Raw genomic sequence first — 19,333 nt, 5'->3', positions numbered from 1 at the left:
GAGAGAAGAGTTACCTCGAGAGGCTGCACAATTCCCTCTATCTCAATCCTATACTTAGCCATGTTCTCGATCCTCAACTTAGCCATGTTCTCTTACCCTCTTCCATCTTGAATCTATTCTGCCTTTTTAATCTCTTAAGTCTACTTGCGAATGATGGCCTCCAAGCAAAGAATGTTGCGTGCGGATGGCAATCCTACAACCAGCAACGAAGATTTGGGCGAAGGCATCACTGTCAATCTAATTGTGGTATCGGTCGTAAGTAATGTATTTTCAAATTAATAGATGCTTCTTTTGATACTCGCATGAGATATATTAGGCTCCATACTAAGATGGACGAGAATAGGTCATGCATGGGAAGGGATAGGTCTCTTCTCACATATTTGAAAGATGGAATTTGCAAAATGCATGTATCAAGGGAAGTTAACTGCACTTAGTTGTGTATGGCTTATTCATTCACAGAGCAATCGGTCAGGGGTTATGAATAGCATAATCGTAAAAAGAATGACATTAAGAATTGTGCATACAAGTATTAAGAAAATTTTGCATAGAATCGCTCTTTAATCCCAAGGGGGAGAGCGAATATGCAATGGGATTATTATCACACCTATTCTTGTATTGTTTGAAAAAAATACAATTAGTTTTGTTGGTTGATTGAACAATACCCTAAATGTTTTTCTTTCAATCAATTGATTGTTGCATTGTGATTTGGATAAATATTCCAAGTGCTTGTGTTTGATTGTAAAAGCATGGCAAGGGTCAATAATGACAAGTAGCCATGGGAAATAAAGGAATGTTTTCCTAGAAGATGATATTAGGGCTGATTGTCTTGATTATGCTTAATTCTTAATTGGATTAATTAAGGAAGGATAATTTGCACGCGTGGATCATCTCCAAGATTGCACCACAGAATTACTTTAAGAGGGCACTGCTTGATTCACAGGCCGATGGTCGAGTGGTGAAAAGTCCAACCACGGAAAGTGTGTCTCACTCCTAGGTCACTTGGGGTCAGTGGAGCTCTGGACACCCCTTGTCGTGTCCAGAACGGAGTTGTAGACTGCGTGAGCCCAATGTCTAGAGGCGTTGGAAGATCATATTCTAGATAAAGGATTGAAATTTGGTGCCATGTGATTTGAACTAGGTACTTTTGTTGGAGAGAAGGGATACATAATTCTCTTGTATGGGCAAGAGACAAAGATTAACTTGAAGATAAGTTAAGGAATTTGTTTGTCAAAAGGACTGCTTATTTTGTTTTCGTGTCTGTGTTGTAAATTATGCGAATGAACCTTGTGCCCCAAAAGGCTTATTTAATGAAGCTGATTTTTAAATGTCGCACATAAATGTGGTAGGACCTAATTAGGAAACTAAAGCTATAAAGGGAAGTGAGTGGAGGGAATCCCCGACGGGTTTTTCCTACGGCTGGGTGGTGCCAGAGAACTGGGAGGCTTCTCACAAGGTTTTACCGATGATGACTTTAGGTATTGTTAAGTTAGAACCCGATTCATGCCGTTTTAGGGGACCAAAATGCCCTATGGGCAGAGAGGTTGAGTGCCACATCCCTCTCTTTCCCATTTTCTTTGAACCGAGTGCGGTATGGATTTCTTCGGATGGGGTATCTCTACGTAAAGTAGGATGCCCAAAACTCGACGCTAGAATGCTGTCAAGAGACCTTGACAATAAGGAACCCAGATTTCAGGTCGATCTTAGTGGATTCGGCCGCGAACGTTCCATTGTGAAGCAAACTAGGGAAACCCTAGGTGACAAACCCTGGAACATTCCATGGGAGTGCCGCGTGGCGATGCTTAGATTCGTTTCTCGATGGACCGCTAAAACGTGCTTAGATAGCCAATAGGCGGGCACGTTACATCTCTTTCCAATATGATGATTGTACACAATAGGTGGATCCTAGGCCATTATATTATCAACAATTGTAGAAAACTATCAAATTGGGGTTGGATGCACTGTAATAGGAGGCTCCTACTAAAAGATCACCTTGTGTATCTCCACTACTTACTTTGGTCTCACATGTATCTTTTTCTCATGGAAAGTGAGGTAACATGGAAAGAAGCCCCCGAATCAAGAAGCCAAAATTGACTATAAGTAGAGTGAACACCAAATTGTTGAGTACCATCAAGTGATGAAGTAGGAAGTATGTAATCATCTAAGACGTACTCCAAGGAATTTATATCTTCTATCTTATAGTAGACTTAAGAATAATTTTGTGATCATAAGGAGATTTAGTACTATCTTACGCTTTCCCTTTGTCTTTTTTGTGCCTATCATTGTGCATCTTATGATACTACAACCTCATGTGATCGTACTACCCATAATAATGACAAGAAAGAGAGGATTTAGAGCCATTTGTTTTATTGCATGATTTTCCACAAGACTGAGACTTAATCCTATTGGGCTATGAGTCTCTACCAAGATTATTATTCCCACTACCATCTTGTTTGCCTCTCACTATAAGTGCACAAAAACTATGGGCAATATAAACATTCTTCCTATTCACTTCTTTTATGAACAAAGCATCCTTTACATCCTTGAGCTGAAAGCTGCCTTCAGGAGGTTTTGTACTCATAGCGATGTAGAAGTTATTCCAAGACTCAAGCAGTGTAACAAGTAAGAAAAGAGACCTAACATTCTCCTCAAACTTAAGATCCCACGAAGTAAGCTCACAGAAGATGGAATGAAACTCATTTGAATGAGAAGACATAGATGTCCCTCCCTTCATGCAAAGGTCCATGAGTTTCTTAAGCTAATACAATTGAGTTGCAGGTCTCTGCTTATTGTAGAGATCACCAATCTTTTTTTATAATGCATAAGCACAACTCTCAATCATCTCAACGACATTGAAATATTCTTACTTTGACAAGGATAGAATGATATTCATCAAATTTCAATGGCTTGACTTGATTCTTCTACACCAATACTTGCCAAATTCGAGGCTTCCAAGATTGGAAGTTATTGCCATGAAACTTCTCTATGAAGATATAGCACTATCATTGGAAGCATTTCAAACATCTACCATCTACTAAAGAAAGAGAGTATGGGCTATTATAATAATCTTGAAGTACTAGAGTGCTTGAATACAAGTATTTACTCTCAAAAGAAGTGCTTGAAATTGATTTTTAACATGGTTGTCTATAAAATTATAGTAAATCAACATGAAGCTATAGGCAAATATGCAAAAGAATAAGCTCCCACTGCCAAAAGTATCAGAGTAGCAACTGGGATGAACAATGCAACTAGTAGTGTAGCATAAACCACCAATTCTTAAGGTGTGAGGTATATAGATGTATACCACAATGCATACCACCACTAAAAATCCACTGACAATAAGCGGTACAAGATGTCAGAATCAAAGGCAAATTAGCCCATAATCATAAATCTTTGTAGTGAATATATATATATATATATATATTCACTACAAAGATTTATGAAGCAATAAAGCATAAGAGAGTATCCCATTGACTCAAATGAACTGAGCTCTGTGAAGAAAATCCTCCCACTAGAAACAAATTTGGAGTATGCAATAGCAAAGGAAGCTCAATGCATAAAGTTCATAGCATTGCGGTGACCAAAATACATCATGTATACATCCAAGAGAATATACCTTCAATAAGTCAATGCATAGAGCTCATAGCATTGCGGTGCCCAAAATATATCATATATACATTTGGAAGCATATAGATTCAATAAGTCTTCAAGCCCACAAGTGAAAATCATTGAAGCAAATAGCCACTGCCCAAATACAATCAACCAATCTGAAATCCAATATGTAGAGCTCAACATAAGCATATCCAAGCATGAACAACAATGCCAAGCATCAACATGACCATGTAGCATACTTGAATAACATGTAGGCATTGTGAATGCTTACTATCCATACCAAAGTTGTTTTGTTTTGTGTAAAACAAAGAGCTAAAAGTTTCCATAGAATTAACTCTATTATTGCTCTTAGATCTATAGTTCTCATTGCACTCTTTTTTTTGAGCTTTAAACACCTCAATCTGATATTGTATATAAAAGTTATGGACATTTACACATTGTATAGTGCATTGAATACATAAAGTTGCGGAGATGGCAAATGTTGAAAGAACTGATAACATTGCTCAAATAGTGGGTGAAAAATTAGACAACAATAGCTATGCTATCTCAAAGTTCAGGATGGAGAATTTTCTCATTGGCAAGGGCTGTTGGGACTTGGTTATACGTGCCGAGGTTGAGCCCCCAAACTCCCCAACATGAATGCAACTCCTAATCAGCTTAGGGCACATCAAGCATGGACTGAGAGAGTTCATAGGGTACTACATTGGCTATCCCTATGTATTTTTTATGGTATGGTTATGCAAATAATGAGTTGTAGCTCACCAAAGGATGCATGAGATATTTTGATGAGATACTATGGTACTACCACTAGTGCCAAAAAAATATAGTTGAAGCAGAAGCTTAACATGATGGACAATCCATTCAAGATTATGTGAGTGAGATAAAGACTATTGCACATCAGCTCTAGCGGCAACTGCCAAGGAGTGATTCCTTCTCTCCGAATGCATCCAACATTCGATCCAGGATCAATTGCGACTTGGCAAGATCCCCCAAGGGTTTGTTTGTTCACCCTTTTGTCCTTGGGTTAGGGTCATACCCTATTAACCCAACTTAACCAACACTTTAGGTTTCATAAATTAACAGTAAATCCTGGCGACCATGTCTAACTTGATAGGTCCTTTACTTCCAAGAAAATAAATATCTTCCCTTAACTTGGAAATTGTCCCCAAGGAAGGTGATGTAGTAGGATGATTACCCATCCTCTTGCAAGTTAAACTTGCACAAGAACCTGCCAACCTCATTCCAAGGAATGGCAAAACTCTCTTGTGATCAAACCACAAGGCCATGCGACGTTGCAACTTGTTGCACAAGTGTCACATCTATTCCATGGGATCATTTCACCCATTGAACGTCGTTTTCAGGTCAAGGAATTATGTTTAGACAAGAAGCAGGGTTTAGGGTGTCTTCCTATCCAACCCAATCCTAATTGCACTAGGACGACAACATTCGGTCCTAGGGATTCCAAACTCAACCCGAGTTTTAGCATTAGGTCGAATGATCCTTAGGGTAGAACCCCTAGATTGTTATTTGCATGAGCGTCCAATTGACCCAACATTGCGTGAATGTGGGTAGGACCTTCGGGTTTGAGGGTTTCGACTTGGCAACAAGTGCGAAACTAGGCCGAATCCTTAACGTGCTAAACCCTAGTTAGCACTTGGGGTATTTATCGTATCAACTGAGCCATGCCTATACGAATCCATTGCAGGTTAGGTGATTTAGATAATTTGATCTACTTGTCTTGCAACAAGGATGAGCCATTCCTAGAGATGATAAATTTGATCTAAAGGAGAAAACTAGTTGCAACATGTCACAATACACATAAACACGCGATTCATTGCTTCTACGTACCACTAGATTTGCAATAACCCTATCCTTTCTTGTTTAAATCAAAACGCATGATAATTTGAAGGATAACTTACATAGGACTTACTAGGATTTTCATCGAGGAATAATGCCTACAACCTTTTGTCTAAGTGTTTGAATTTCATGCTTTAATAAGCCATGCAATCTTTTCCAAATGCAACTTGATGAAATATGTAACATGCGACCCTTAGATACGACAACATCGAAAATGAATTTCATGCAACACTAAGGCTAGTGTTGATTTAATCCATTTTCAAGCATCTTTTTCCATGCAACTTACAAGAACGGAGTTCATTTTCATGCCATGAAATGGAAGTTAACAATTTCCTCGTGCGAATCATAACGAAGGGAATTATTGACTAAATGCAAGATACTCCTTTTCTTCACGGCCAATGCACTTAACAATTTCATTCCTTTGCCCTAAGTAATAGGAGTTTAGACTCATTAATTTGGAAATGCACCAAAATAGCAATATGCAGCTAATCTCCTAAGATGAACAACTCTAGAAATACAAACGTTCCAATTTCATGACATGCACCAACCTTGTCTAACGTTTAAAGAGATAATTTATCAAGTGTACCTTTATGCATTAATGATAAGCACAAAATGCATTCTCCCTTATGGAATAAGCGTGCCTAAAACATTTCTTTATGTGAGAATAAACTCGAAAAAATCCTGGACTTGTGGGCTTGGGGAGATGTCCATGTGTAAGCTTGGGGAGGAACCTCCCGCAGGTGCCCTTGCGACTACTTGGGAGCCATCGTTTGAAGTCCGTGGATTACCCTCGCTTCTACGCGTTCTCTGAATGGATTCAAGATTTTCCTTCTCCCTTGTACGCAGGGGGTTCCCTCACCAAATTGCGGATTTTTGAAAATACCGGAGCTTGTGGGACTTGGGCTTATGGGAGGGCTTGTGGGGGTGGAGCTTTGCTTGTGGGGATGGGGCTTTTATGAGGAAGTTGTGGGAATGGAGCTTTGCCAAAACGCTTGTGGGGATGGAGGCTTTACGAGAAGGTTTGCCGAAATGGGGCTTTTACAAAAAAGGGTTGTGGGAATTGGGCTTTTACAAATAGGCTTGTGGGAAGGAGCTCTATGCGCTCGGTTTTAAACCCCAGAAGGGTGCGTAGGAACAAGGCCCAAAGCCTTATCCTCTAGAAGCTTCTTAGAGAAGCTTTTGATTGCCCCAGGACCACATGGAAGGCCCCAATGATTGGGAAAAAGGATTGATGAGGGGGGAGACGGGCAGCAAATGATGGCGCTGCTGGTGAGGAGCAAGGGCGCAGTCGGCGTTGGGCACAGCAGGGCGGCGCCTATGGTGGCTATACAGCACAGTAGTGGCATCTCTTCACAGCACGATGGCTCCCTCTACCTTCCCCCCAAGGCTAAGGGGGGGTTTATATAGGGCTTAAGGGGTGGGGAGAGAAGCTCCACCACGTGGGCTGTGCATGGTTTCCCCCCCCCCCCCCCCCCTCATGCAACCCACACCTCTCACCTAGCCCATCCCTCCCCACACTCCCTCTCCTCCAACCATGCATCGGCTGGGGGAAAGGGATAATAATTAAAAAAATTGCATTATTATTATCCATTTTACCCCCTCCCAAGAGGGTGTTTCCCTGCGGTATGCGGACTTGAACCCTCGGGCTCATTTTCACAATGCGAAGGCCTTGTTTTTGCACATGCGGGGTACAGATTGACTATCGGTAAATACAATGTGGAAGATAACCTTGCACGAGTTTTAGGTGGCGTGCGGGGAGTCAGGTTTAGTAATATTTTTGAGCAAAAATATTACAATCCTCGTGGGGACGGTCGGTACCTTCTATTACGAGGTGGACTCTGGAAAACCTAGACGATAGACCCTGTGCATTCTTAGTAGTGCTAGGTGGAGCCATCTAGGATAGTTCCCCAATGGACCACTAAAACATGCTACTAGGGAACTCTTATGTAGGCACGTGACACGTGGTATCTGAGCATAATTGAAATTAAAAATATCTATGGTTTTTAAGACTAACTGTTCTAAGTAATAATCAGTGTGTTGATTGTTAAGGGATAAACTTTGGCAGAATAATAAAGCCTGGAACCAGTTCCTTGTTTTTCGAGCAATGTACACATCTACGCTGAACTCCACGGATGACGAGTGGAGAAGAGAAATGATGAGGATACTCGATCACCTATATGATCCATCCCTCGTGAATCGTGAAAGAAGATGGTTCTGGGATGAGCGTTATTGTTACATCAAGGCCAATTGATCTTCGACATGCAGACTAATCTGAAATGCCTTGAATGGATGGAAAATTTAAAAGTAGTTGAGGCATTTATCTTTTGTCTGTCTAGAGAAGGAATCCACTTATGATTACCAATGGTCGGCAGATACGTCTAGGCCATTATGTCTATGACAAGGTACTGAAGGTAATCCCAGTTGACATGATTATAATCCAAGGACATCGCAAGTATCAAGATTACCGTATCCATGGTTTTCCAGATCTACCATTTGCACAGTATAGGTTTCTGGACATAGATAGCAATTGGCCTGCTTTCTTCTACATGAATGTAACTGATATCCATCCCTGAAAAAGAAAGATATAATGATATCCTATTTTGGAAATTGTACATAGCATCTAGCCTATCCTGTCGATGCTGATGTATATCTACCTGTAAACATATGCCATTTGTAAATATTCCATACTTGTAAAAATCATAACATATGGCTACTAATTATAAAAGATAATAGTGACTAGATTTTGTAAAAATTGTTGAGATATCGAGCTCCACTCGTGATACGCCAGGGTGTCAAGATTGTGGGAGAGAAGGAAGGAGTCTCGCTTGAAGCTTTCTTGCTTGCACAATGGGGGAAGACACACAAGGGTGGAGGCTGAAAACAGTTTTCCTCTTCTTAGTTGTGTAAGCCAAAAGAACTCTTTTACAAAGAAATAGAAGAACCCTATATATGGGTCTCAAACCAAACTCAACTAACTAAGGTGGCATACTAACTGAGCCACGAACTAGAGTAGATAAGGATAGCTATCATGTAGCTATTATTCATGGGCGGTGTACCAACCGTGTCTGCAACAACTGACAAGTCGGTGACATAAATACACAACGGTCACCCTGGCGTATCACGAGTGGAGCTCGATATCTCAACACTCCCCCTCGAGCTCAATCCCAATTCCTGCACACCAAGCAGGTCTCTGAACTTGCGCAGCTTCTCTGCGCCCAATGCCTTCGTAAATATGTCAGCTACCTGATCCTCTGTGCTGACATAAACTAGATCAATAAGACCTAGTAAAACCCTCTCTCGCACATAGTGATAATGCACCTCAATGTGCTTTGTTCTAGCATGATAGACTGGGTTATTTGCCAAATGTATACTACTCATGTTGTCACAATAAATGACAACTGTCCCGTCTGTAGACTGATGTATATCATAAAGTAGCTTATGCAACCAAGCTACCTCACATGCAGCCATTGCTGCACCCCTGTACTCCGCCTCTGTGCTCGACAAGGCAACTGTAGGCTGTTTCTTGCTGCTCCAAGTGACTGCAGCACTCCCAAAAGAGAACACATATCCACTGGTAGATCGTCTATCAGAAATACTACCAGCCCAATCAGCATCAGTGTATCCATGCAACTGTATCTGAACCCCAGTCTCATAAAATAGTCCATACTGCAATGTGGACTTCACATACCTGAGTATGCGTCTAGCCGCATCCAAATGCGGTTTCCTTGGAGCCTGCATAAACTGACTTACCAATCCAACAGCATAGCTCAAATCTGGCCTGGTAATAGTCATATAAATCAAACTTCCTACTATGCGTCTGTACATAGTAGGGTCTTCTAGAAGCTCACCGGCATCTGTGCTCAACTTCACATTCTGCTCCAAAGGAACTGAAATAGGCTTACAGCCTGTCATCCCATATTTGGACAGCATGTCCAATCCATACTGCCTCTGCAAGAGCTGTATCCCACTTGGTGATCTAATCACCTCAATGCCCAAGAAATAACGCAGCTCTCCCAAATCCTTCATCTCAAACTTCTGCTTCAATAGCATTTTCACATGAAGGATATCTTCATCACTGTCACTTGTCATAATCAAATCATCAACATAAATGACAAGCAGCATAATACCTTTCTCTATTTTTCTCACATAAAGTGAGAAATCTGCCTTGGAAATCTGAAAGCCAATAGTGACAAGATACTATCCTATCTTGTCAGACCATGCTCTAGGTGCTTGCTTCAAACCATACAAAGCTTTCTTCAACCTGCAAACAAACTCAGGATGAACAGCATGCACATAACCTGGTGGCTGCTCCATATAGACCTCTTCTTGCAAATCACCATGCAAGAAGGCATTCTTTACATCCATCTGATGTAAAGACCATCCCTTTGATGCAGCCATAGCAATGACTGCTCTTACGGTTGCCATCCTTGCAACCGGACTGAATGTTTCTTCATAGTCAATTCCATATGTTTGTGCATACCCCTTGACTACTAATCTTGCCTTGTATCTGTTCATAGAACCATCTGCATTGTGTTTCACCTTATAAACCCACTTACAGCTAATTGCATTTTTACCTTTAGGCAAAGGTACCAATTCCCATGTAGCATTTGCTTCCAAGGCATCCATTTCTTCATCCATGGCTTTCTCCCATTTTTCTTTTCCCATGGCTTGCTCAAAAGAAGTGGGTTCTGGTTCTTGTATCACCTTGACCATATATGCATAGTGAATGGCTGTAAATCCATCATATTTCAGCCTATCCACAGGATACCTAACTCTGGTAGACCTGCGCAAAGTGGGTTCACTCCCAGGTGCTCTCAAAACATCCCTGGTCTTCCTTACTCCAGGTGTAACAATAGAAGGAATACCCAACTCATCATCAATGCTCTGTTCTGAGCCACTGGATTCACCATCCACATAAGAGTGACCTGCATTCACATCAAACATGGGCTGATCAACCTTCTCTTTTCCTTTTCGTGATACCTGCATACCACTATCTGCATTACTTTGAGAAGAATCTCCTGATCTCAATCTGCCTGTCCATGGCGAAGAATGTGAACCAGTGCTAGAGGACGTTCCAGGTCCACTAATGTTTTGTGACTGCTGCTGTGAATTCTGTGCAGCATTACCATTTTATGCATCTACATCATCAATCACATTTACTGGTTTATACCAGCTACTCATCTCATCAAAAACAACATCTCTGCTCATTGTAAACTTACGAGTAGAAGGGTTATAGCATCTATACCCTTTTTGCTGCAGAAAGTAACCAATAAAGATGCACTTCTCAGCTTTTGGATCCAACTTGGATCTCAACTCATCTGGCACATGTACATAGGCAATGCAACCAAAAATTTTCAAATGAGAAATATCTGGTTTCCTACCAGTATACCTCTCCTCTGGAGTCATTCCATCTATTGCTGCAGTGGGAGTCCTGTTCATTATGTAGACTGCTGTAGCAACTGCTTCAGCCCAATAAAAATCTGGCAAGTCTTTTTCATTGAGCATGGCACGAGATACCTCTCCAATATGCCTTTTTTTTCTTTCTGCAATTCCATTTTGTTGTGGGGTATGACTGCATGAATATTGCTGCTTTATGCCATGCTCCTGCAGGAACCTTGCAAACTCATTTGAGAGGTACTCTCCCCCTCCATCTGACCTTAGGCATTTTATCTGCAAGCCTGTTTCTTTTTCAACCATAGCTTTAAGAGTTTTGAAATGCCCAAAAACTTCACTTTTCTTTTTCATAAAATACACCCAAACTTTTCTGCTATAGTCATCAATAAAACTGACAAAATAATGACAGCCTCCAAGAGATGCAGCTTTAGTTGTCCACACATCAGAGTGGATTAATTCCAATGGCTTCTTACTCTCTTGAACATGTCTAGGAAATGGTTTCCTTGCCTGTTTTCCAAACTGACAGGCTTCACATACCTTATGCATTTCTGCAACCTTGAATTTGGGCAATCCTGCAACAATATTTTGGGCCTGCATTGATTTAAGTTGCTGTACATTAACATGACCAATGCGTTTATGCCAGATATCAATATCTGCAACTACACCGGTCCCATGTGCAAACATTGCTGCACTCAATTCAGACATGTCTGCATCCAATGTAAACATTCTGCCCTTCTTCTTTCCTTTTGCTATCAAGCGACCTTTATTTTTCATATCCTCAACAAAGCATCCATGAGGATTAAATCTGACCTGCAAGCCCTGTTCAACCATTTGACCAACAGAAACCAGATTCTTGGTGATATTCGGGACATGAAATACATCGGACAGGTATTTCTTTTTCCCATCCTGCATAGACAAGGGAATTTTTCCAATCTGCACAATAGGATGTGCAGTGTCATCACCAGTCTCCACAAATCCTGGTTTTTCCATTTTCCTTGCATCCTCCATCCATTCTGCATGACCTGTCATGTGGTTTGATCCACCTGAGTCAACATACCATACATCATTGCTTTCTTCTGCACTTGTCAGAGAATTGTTCATGTGCTGCACCATAAACAGATGCTCATTTCTGTCATCACCCTGTCTACTAGAGGATGCATAATTTCCTTGTTGCAGTTTTCCATTCATGATGTCATTCTGCTTTTTATAGCAGTCTTTAGCCATATGACCCATTTTACCACAGTAGTAGCATTCAACATTACTGTTTGCATTTTGACCTCTTTGCCATCCACCACGACCTCTTTGGCTCCCCCTGCCTCTAGAGTTACCACGTCCTCCTCCATAGGATTGGTTTTCTTGAGTTTGCTGCATATTTTGATTTCTACCACGGCCTCCAAATCGGCCTCCTCTACCTCTGCCTCTACCTCTTCCAGCATTTGAGTAGAAGACAGCTTCTTTTGAAGTTCCTCCTGAAGAAGATGCACCACCATTTCTTTGCTCCTCAGAAATTAGAAGAGCAATCAGCTCCTCAAAATCAGGAAATCTTTCACGAACTGAAATGGATGTCCGAAACTGTGCATAATCCTTTCCTAGACCATTCAAGGTCACAGAAACTAAATCATCATCTTCCACTGGCGACCCAATGGAAGCAAGTGCATCTGCAATCTTCTTCACCTTCATGTGGTAGTCGTTGATGCTCATACTTTCTCTTTGCACATTATGCAACTCTTGCTTGAGCTGCATTTTCCTGGCTTGCGTATTTGTGCTGTACATTTTTGACAAAGTATCCCATGCCTCCTTTGGCGTACTTGCATCCTGAATATGCACAATCATAGAGTCTGAAATGCTGATTGACAGCCAGTACATAACTTTCCTGGCTCTCTCATGCCATGCTTTGAATGCCTGCATTTGCTGTTGATTGGGAACATCAGGAAGAACTGGTTCTTCTTCATTTCCTGCAACAAATTCCCAATATCCTTTTCCCATAAGGAAATTCGTCATTCTAAACTTCCATGCCTGGAAGTTGTTCTTGTCAAGCTTTTCAGTTACAATCTGTGAAAGAGAGTCAGACGCCATTACAGAACGCTGCAAAAAATTCTGTCACTACAAAATCTCAGCTTCACCCTCACAAGGGCAAATCTGCAAAACTGGCGAAAGTGGTATTTGACCACACAGTCACTTCCTAGTGACGATTTTGCATAAACAGGAACCAAGGATAATTCTGAAACTCCCAATGTCTCTCCGCACAAGCATACGATGCAATTTCTACAGTAACTTTTCACCGACCTGTAGAACAGTGGCTGCACAACATAAACCTGAGCCTTTTCCTGAGTGCGTGCAGAAAACTTCCGTCTGCAAAACAGGCCCCGAAATGGCCTCAAATAAAAAAAACAAGGTCGCCAAGAGCTAAAGCTCTTTCCCGCAGCATATACTGCCCTCTTGCTTCACCGCGAAGGGCGTCTCAACCTGAGACAATGCACTCCTGCAATTTCCGGCTGTGCTACCTGCAGAGATCTGCTCCCAAAACAGAAAATGAAAGCAACACTGCTCCTCTTACCAGACCACCACGAGCTTGGCTTGCTTTCTTGAGCTCCTTACCACGAACAAGGCTCTGATACCATGTCAAGATTGTGGGAGAGAAGGAAGGAGTCTCGCTTGAAGCTTTCTTGCTTGCACAATGGGGGAAGACACACAAGGGTGGAGGCTGAAAACAGTTTTCCTCTTCTTAGTTGTGTAAGCCAAAAGAACTCTTTTACAAAGAAATAGAAGAACCCTATATATGGGTCTCAAACCAAACTCAACTAACTAAGGTGGCATACTAACTGAGCCACGAACTAGAGTAGATAAGGATAGCTATCATGTAGCTATTATTCATGGGCGGTGTACCAACCGCGTCTGCAACAACTGACAAGTCGGTGGCATAAATACACAACGGTCACCCTGGCGTATCACGAGTGGAGCTCGATATCGCAACAAGGGTGACCGTTGTGTATTTATGCCACCGACTTGTCAGTTGTTGCAGACGCGGTTGGTACACCGCCCATGAATAATAGCTACATGATAGCTATCCTTATCTACTCTAGTTCGTGGCTCAGTTAGTATGCCACCTTAGTTAGTTGAGTTTGGTTTGAGACCCATATATAAGGTTCTTCTATTTCTTTGTACTTGAGTTCTTTTGGCTTACACAACTAAGAAGAGGAAAACTATTTTCAGCCTCCATCTCTGTGTGTATTCTCCCATTGTGCAAGCAAGAAAGCTTCAAGTGAGACTCCTTCCTTCTCTCCCACAATCTTGACATGGTATCAGAGCCTTGTTCGTGGTAAGGAGCTCAAGAAAGCAAGCCAAGCTCGCGGTAGTTCTGGTAAGAGGAGCAGTGTTGCTTTCATTTTCTATTTTGGGAACAGATCTCTGCAGGTAGCATAGCCGGAAATGGCAAGAGTGCATTGTCTCAGGTTGAGACGCCCTTCGCGGTGAAGCAAGAGGGTAGTATATGCTGCGGGAATGGGCTTTAGCCCTCGGCGACCCTGTTTTTTTGATTTGAGGCCATTTCGGGGCCTGTTTTGGAGGCGGAAGTTTTCTGCATGCACTCAAGAAAAAGCCCTGTTTTATGCTGTGCGACCACTGTTCTACAGGTCGGTGAAAAGTTACCACAGAAATTGCATCGTATGCTTGTGTGCAGAGACATTGGGAGTTACAGAATCATCCTTGGTTCCTATTTATGCAAAATCGTCACTAGGAAGTGACTGTGTGGTCAAATACCACTTTCGCCAGTTTTGCAGATTTTCCCTTGTGAGGGTGAAGTTGTGTTTTTTGCAGTGACAGAATTTTTTGCAGTGTTCTGTAATGGCTTCTGATTCTCTTTCATAGATTGTCACTGAAAAGCTTGACAAGAACAACTTCCAAGCATGGAAGTTTAGAATGACAAACTTCCTTATGGGAAAAGGATATTGGGAATTTGTTGCAGGAAATGAAGAAGAACCAGTTCTTCCTGATGTTCCCAATCAACAGCAAATGCAGGCATTCAAAACATGGCATGAGAGAGCCAGGAAAGTTATGTATTGGCTGTCTATCAGTATTTCAGACTCTATGATTGTGCATATTCAGGATGCAAGTACACCAAAGGAGGCATGGGATACTTTGTCAAAAATGTATAGCACAAATATGCAAGCCAGGAAAATGCAGCTCAAGCAAGAGTTGCATAATGTGCAAAGAGAAAGTATGAGCATCAACGACTACCACATGAAGGTGAAGAAGATTGCAGATGCACTTGCTTCCATTGGGTCGCCAGTGGAAGATGATGATTTAGTTTCCGTGACCTTGAATGGTCTAGGAAAGGATTATGCACAGTTCCGAACATCCATTTCCGTCCGTGAAAGATTTCCTGATTTTGAGGAGTTGATTGCTCTTCTAATTTCTGAGGAGTAGAGAAATGGTGGTGCATCTTCTTCAGGAGGAACTTCAAAAGAAGCTATCTTCTACTCAAATGCTGGAAGAGGTAGAGGCAGAGGTAGAGGAGGCCGATTTGGAGGCCGTGGCAAAAATCAGAATACGCAGCAAACTCAAGAAAACCAGTCCTATGGAGGAGGACGTGGTAACTCTAGAGGCAGGGGGAGCCAAAGAGGTCGTGGTGGATGGCAAAGAGGCCAAAATGCAAACAGTAATGTTGAATGCTACTACTGTGGTAAAATGGGTCATATGGCTAAAGACTGCTATAAAAAGCAGAATGACATCATGAATGGAAAAGTGCAACAAGGGAATTATGCATCTTCTAGTAGACAGGGTGATGACAGAAATGAGCACTTGTTTATGGTGCAGCACATGAACAATTCTATGACAAGTGCAGAAGAAAGCAATGATGTATGGTATGTTGACTCAGGTGCATCAAACCACATGACAGGTCATGCAGAATGGATGGAGGATGCAAGAAAAATGGAAAAACCAGGATTTGTGGAGACTGGTGATGATACTACACATCCTATTGTGCAGATTGGAAAAATTCCCTTGTCTATGCAGGATGGGAAAAAGAAATACCTGTCCGATGTATTTCATGTCCCGAATATCACCAAGAATCTGGTTTCTGTTGGTCAAATGGTTGAGCAGGGCTTGCAGGTCAGATTTAATCCTCATGGATGCTTTGTTGAGGATATGAAAAATAAAGGTACATAGCAAAAGGAAAGAAGAAGGGCAGAATGTTTACGTTGGATGCAAACATGCCTGAATTGAGTGCAGCAATGTTTGCGCATGGGACCGGTGTAGTTGCAGATTTTGATATCTGGCATAAACGCATTGGTCATGTTAATGTACAACGACTTAAATCAATGCAGGCCCAAAATATTGTTGTAGGTTTGCCTAAATTCAAGGTTGTAGAAATGCATAAGGTATGTGAAGCCTACCAATTTGGAAAACAGGCAAGGAAACCATTTCCTAGACATGTTCAAGAGAGTGAGAAGCCATTGGAATTAATCCACTCTGATGTGTGGACTACTAAAGCTGCATCTCTTGGAGGCTGCCATTATTTTGTCACTTTTATTGATGACTATAGCAGAAAAGTTTGGGTGTATTTTATGAAAAAGAAAAGTGAAGTTTTTGGGCATTTCAAAACTCTTAAAGCTATGGCTGAAAACGAAACATGTCTGCAAATAAAATGCCTAAGGTCAGATGGAGGGGGAGAGTACCTCTCAAATGAGTTTGCAAGGTTCCTGCAGGAGCATGGCATAAAGTAGCAATATTCATGCAGTCATACCCCACAACAAAATGGAATTGCAGAAAGGAAAAACAGGCATATTGGAGAGGTATCTCGTGCCATGCTCAATGAAAAAGACCTGCCAGATTTTTATAGGGCTGAAGCAGTTGCTATAGCAGTCTACATAATGAACAGGACTCCCACTGCGGCAATACATGGGATGACTCCAGAGGAGAGGTATACTGGTAGGAAACCAGATATTTCTCATTTGAAAATTTTTGCTTGCATTGCCTATGTACATGTGCCATATGAGTTGAGATCCAAGTTGGATCCAAAAGCTGAGAAGTGCATCTTTATTGGTTACTCTCTGCAGCAAAAAGGGTATAGATGCTATAACCCTTCTACTCATAAGTTTACAGTGAGCAAAGATGTTGTTTTTGATGAGATGAGTAGCTGGTATAAACTAGTAAATGTGATTGATGATGTAGATGCACAAAATGGTAATACTGCACAGAATTCACAGCAGCAATCACAAAATATTAGTGGACCTGGAGCGTCCTCTAGTAGTGGTTCACATTCTTCACCATGGACAGGCAGATTGAGATCAAGAGAATCTTCTCAAAGTAATGCAGATAGTGGTATGCAGGTATCACGAAAAGGAAAAGAGAAGGTTGATTAGCCCATGTTTAATGTGAATGCAGGTCACTCTTATGTGGATGGTGAATCTAGTAGCTCAGAACAGAGCATTGATGATGAGTTGGGTATTCCTTCTATTGTTACACCTGGAGTAAGGAAGACCAGGGATGTTTTGAGAGCACCTGGGAGTGAACCTACTTTGCGCAGGTCTACGAGAGCTAGGTATCCTGTGGATAGGCTGAAATATGATGGATTTACAGCCATTCACTATGCATATATGGTCAAAGTGATACAGGAACCAGAACCCACTTCTTTTGAGCAAGCCATGGGAAAAGAAAAATGAGAGAAAGCCATGGATGAAGAAATGGATGCCTTGGAAGCAAATGCTACATGGGAATTGGTACCTTTGCCTAAAGGTAAAAATGCAATTGGCTGTAAGTGGGTTTATAAGGTGAAGCACAATGCAGATGGTTCTGTGAACAAATACAAGGCAAGATTAGTAGTCAAGTGGTATGGACAAACATATGGCATTGATTATGAAGAAACATTCAGTCCGGTTGCAAGGATGGCAACTGTAAGAGCAGTCATTGCTATGACTGCATCAAAGGAATGGTCTTTACATCAGATGGATGTAAAGAATGCATTCTTGCATGGTGATTTGCAAGAAGAGGTATATATGGAGCAGCCACCAGGTTATGTGCATGCTATTCATCCTGAGTTTGTTTGCAGGTTGAAGAAAGCATTGTATGGCTTGAAGCAAGCACCTAGAGCATGGTTTGACAAGATAGGACAGTATCTTGTCACTATTGGCTTTCAGATTTCCAAGGCAGATTTCTCACTTTATGTGAGAAAAACAGAGAAAGGTATTAAAAAACAGAGAAAGGTATTATGCTACTTGTCATTTATGTTGATGATTTGATTATGACAGGTGACAGTGATGAAGGTATCCTTCATGTGAAAATGCTATTGAAGCAGAAGTTTGAGATGAAGGATTTGGGAGAGCTGCGTTATTTCTTGGGCATTGAGGTGATTAGATCACCAAGTGGGATACAGCTCTTGCAGAGGCAGTATGGATTGGACATGCTGTCCAAATATGGGATGACAGGCTGCAAGCCTATTTCAGTTCCTTTGGAGCAGAATGTGAAGCTGAGCACAGATGCAGGTGAGCTTAGAGGCACAACTATGTACGGACGCATAGTAGGAAGTTTGATTTATATGACTATTACCAGGCCAAAATTGAGCTATGCTGTTGGATTGGTAAGTCAGTTTATGCAGGCTCCAAGGAAACCGCATTTGGATGCGGCTAGACGTATACTCAGGTATGTGAAGTCCACATTGCAGTATGGACTATTTTATGAGACTGGGGTTCAGATACAGTTGCATGGATACACTGATGCTGATTGGGCTGGTAGCATTTCTGATAGACGATCTACCGGTGGATATGTGTTCTCTTTTGGGAGTGCTGCAGTCACTTGGAGCAGCAAGAAACAGCCTACAGTTGCCTTATCCAGCACAGAGACTGAGTACAGGGGCGCAGCAATGGCTGCATGTGAGGTAGCTTGGTTGCATAAGCTACTTTATGATATGCATCAACCTACAGATGGCCCAGTTGTCATTTATTGTGACAACATGAGTAGTATACACTTGGCAAATAACCCAGTCTATCATGCTAGGACAAAGCACATTGAGGTACATTATCACTATGTGTGGGAGAGGGTTTTACTAGGTCTTATTGATCTAGTTTATGTCAGCATAGAGGATCAGGTAGCTGACATATTCACAAAGGCATTGGGCGCAGAGAAGCTGCGCAAATTCAGAGACCTGCTTGGTGTGTAGGAATTGGGATTGAGCTCGAGGGGGAGTGTTGAGATATCGAGCTCCACTCGTGATACGCCAGGGTGACTGTTGTGTATTTATGTCACCGACTTGTCAGTTGCAGACGCGGTTGGTACACCGTCCATGAATAATAGCTACATGATAGCTATCCTTATCTACTCTAGTTCGTGGCTCAGTTAGTATGCCACCTTAGTTAGTTGAGTTTGGTTTGAGACCCATATATAGGGTTCTTCTATTTCTTTGTACTTGAGTTCTTTTGGCTTACACAACTAAGAAAAGGAAAACTATTTTCAGCCTCCATCTCTGTGTGTATTCCCC

This window comes from Lygodium microphyllum, chromosome 29 (genome assembly GCF_053477565.2).
Source record: "Lygodium microphyllum isolate KBCC chromosome 29, Lygodium_microphyllum_v1.1.10, whole genome shotgun sequence".
Classification (NCBI taxonomy): Eukaryota; Viridiplantae; Streptophyta; class Polypodiopsida; order Schizaeales; family Lygodiaceae; genus Lygodium; species Lygodium microphyllum.
This window is presented reverse-complemented; position numbering follows the sequence as displayed.